This window comes from Rhagoletis pomonella, unplaced genomic scaffold (assembly GCF_013731165.1).
Source record: "Rhagoletis pomonella isolate Grant_MI unplaced genomic scaffold, Rhpom_1.0 Rhpom_scaffold_00007, whole genome shotgun sequence".
Lineage (NCBI taxonomy): Eukaryota > Metazoa > Arthropoda > Insecta > Diptera > Tephritidae > Rhagoletis > Rhagoletis pomonella.
In genome coordinates, this window is record NW_023458561.1 from 52,906,413 (window position 1) to 52,910,021 (window position 3,609).

The following is a 3,609-nucleotide window of genomic DNA, read 5'->3' on the forward strand; positions in this document are numbered from 1 at the left end:
GTACACCGATAATAAAATAATTTTACACAAACGAAATACATTGGGAAAAATTACAGAACACCGAGTACTAAGCTCGGTGTGAAGACCCCTACTTTAAAACTGGATAAAATCTTCAAAAACTTTAAACCAGTGGAGTTCAACTATTTGAAAGCAGTTGTGTTTTAAATTATAATTTTAAATTGTCGTTAATAATGACAAATACACTTTTATTAACCCATATGCAATGTGGGTTCCATTTGGTTTTGCAATGTGTGGTCATATTTATTAGCCCGTATGCGTAAAACCTAAGCAAATGCTGTTTTTTTTTTAATTTCAGACCTTTTACTCAATTTGATTAAATAAATTTAAATTAAAGGTATGCAATTTTAAGAAAGCGCAATTGCCTAGTTTTTATGCATACGACTCATTGGACGTAATTCCTTTGTATTTTTTATTTTGTTAAAAAACAAGTAATTTTTAGCAAAAAAAAAACCGACTTCAATCCCATATAAAAATAAATATATATGTATATATATCTCATGATCCACTGATCGGATCTCAACCAGATTAGAATGGGACCACCTCTGAGACACTACCTTTCCGATGCAAAAAGAATTATCGAAATCGGTTGACGTGGTCCAAAGTTATGCGGTAACATACATAAAAAAAAAAAAAAAAAAATATTCCGACGAACTGATAACCTCCTCCTTTTTTGGAAGTCGGTTAAAAATAAACAAATATTTTACGATTTTTTCGCCGTAATGACGATTTTTTTAGGGTGAAGTGACGATTTTCCAGCGAAATCTTTCGGCAACGCTGCTCGGAGCAGCAAATAGCAATGTTTCCGTTTTGATCTACATAAGTACTTCAAAAGTGATACGAGTTTGTGCAAATTTTCGGATGATACTTTATTTTTTCGCTCATTTCGCGAGATACTTAAATGTTTGCGTATAAAACTTCGCACTTAAATTTAAGCCATTCATAACAAAAATTGTATAAAGAAAGTTTCCGCTACGTCCTTCTTTGATTTTTTTTAGTTTAATGTTTATTATTTTTTTATGGAAATTTCAGACTTTGTTCAATAATTATGAAAATTCTGAAAAATTTCACCAACGTTTTTAACTTTTTAATCGGCATACATATTTACAAAATGGTATGTAGGCAGTTTTGTAGGCCATTAAAATTTAGTCTAATATTTGTGGTGAAAATTTTAAGTAGCTGGAACTTACCGTTGATTTTTGTAATTTTTTATAATGTTGTTACGGATTTTTTTGCACCCAAAAAATGCGGAACACTGTCAACAAAAAATTGCCAAAAATCAACCTTAAATTTTCATTTTACTTTACTAAAATTTTAAATAAAAAAAAATGCAGAATTTTCATAATTTTTGCCTAAAATATGAAATTTGGATTTAAATGGTGTTTTTAAGTAATCAGCAATACTTTCATAAAAATTAATACATTTTAGTTGCGTCCCAGTTCATATTTGTGTCACTATATATTTACATAAATTAAAAATCATTGAATTCGGCTCAGTTTTTAAGACTTTTCGGATTAGAGAAAATTCTTTAAATTTTATATACTTAATACAGTCCGACATGCAAATTTTCTCCGAGATAAATTTAGCAGTTTCTAATAGATTTTGGGTTGCCAAATATGTAAAAATGGAAACTTATATGTTATGTATATGTTATATTGAATTTTAATGAAATACGACGAATGGCGAAATCGGCTAAAAACGGCTGACTTTTTTTTGCAAATCGGTTAACAAATCGGCTGCCGGCTAAATCGAATTTTTTCCGGCTGTTTGCTATCGCAACCGGCTAAATCAAGCCGGAAAATGACTAAGCTAGCACCACTGGTTGGTGATAGAACTTTTTATAAAAGTATCGATACTAGTACTCATATAGAATGCTCTAAAGAAGAATCGATGCCAGTACTCATATTTGCTTAAAAGTATCGATAATACTCGAACTTCCAAGTATACTTAAAGCAAACGAGAAAGGTTAATAAAAATCAGGTTACTTTGCTTGTATGACCTCTTCCTATTTGTAAATTGAATAGACACTGATTTTAATAGTTGAAATCTGATTAACAAGCATTTCTAAAGGAGTTTTTCAAATAAACTTGCAATAAGTTTACTTCTACAAACGTAAATAAATATTTATAACAAAAAGCTTATTTAAAGTTTTTGAATGCAAATGGTTCCGAGATATAACGATTCAAAAAGTTGGAAGAGTTGTAATCGTCATAATATGCACACGTTTCCACGCCACCTTTGTTGAACTTATACATATCATGCCGATTACAACTCTTCCAACTTCCAACTTTTTGAATCGTTATATCTCGGAAACGGTGGCTCTTAGGGAAAAAAGTATTTTGACAGTTTTTATAGATTATTGTCTGATCTACAATTTTTGTCTAAACTAATTTTATGATAAACTTACCGTGTTGCTGAAAATCGCGAAAAACCCGTTTTTGTGAACTTTGACCTCGAGTAACTTTTTTCCAGGTACCGGATCGATGAGGACTTTTTACATTTCATTTATGATGGTGTTTTGAACAATCCTACCAATTTTTGGCTGGGTGGGAATTTTCGTAACCTCGAATGTCTAAATTGACCGGACTATTAACGAAGGCTCCATTATACTGGAGAATGGCCAAGTCTCCGAGCCGAGTCGAAGACCACACTATTCCCCCATTCGAAGGTCAGACAAGAATTTCTTTTCCAATTATTTAAGAATTTTCAACCGAGCCCAATGTTGAAATGTTTCTGAGATTTGACAGTATTGAATTAAATTCATTTTCACGACATTCACATATCCAAGATAAAAATTTCGAGCTTTCGCCATAATGATTATTGGATAACTTTTAAACATTTTTCAATGCAATTCAAAGAACGAATTTTTTATGTAATTAAAAAAAATATATTTAAAAAGGTTTTTACCTGCCGATACCATTTGGTATTCGCGATACTTACTCAGTACTTGTGAAAAAGTATCGAGTTCTCGACACTACTCAATACTCATGAAAAGTATCGATATTCTGTACTCGTTACTCGTATTGTTCTATCACTAGTCTGGATACCCGTTCGGCTAGGTAAACGATTTCATATTCACGGGGCAATACTTTGTTACCAGCTTATGCGATGGTAACGAAATTTACCGGCTTAGCTTATTTGTCCCCAAAACGTTTGAATATTTTCGATCAAGTTTTAAAAGCAGGCACTGTATACACACATAGATGTTTTCTCTTTAACATGTATCAAAATTTGTACAATGGGAAAACATTAAAGTATCACGCGAAATGAGCGAGAAAATAAAGTATCTTCCGAAAATTTGCACAAACACGTATCACTTTTGAAGTATATGGATCAAAACGGCAACACTTCTTTTTGCTGCTACGAGCAGTGTTGCCGAAAGCTTTCGCTGGAAAATCGTCACTTTACCCGAAAAAATCGTCACTTCGGCAAAAAAAAACGTAAAATTTTTGTTTATTGTATTTTTTAACAAAATAAAAAATACAAAGGAATTACATACAATGAGTCGTATGCATAAAAACTAAGAAATTGCGTTTTCTTAAAATTGCATACCTTTAACTTAAATTTATTTGATCAAATTGAGTAAAAGGT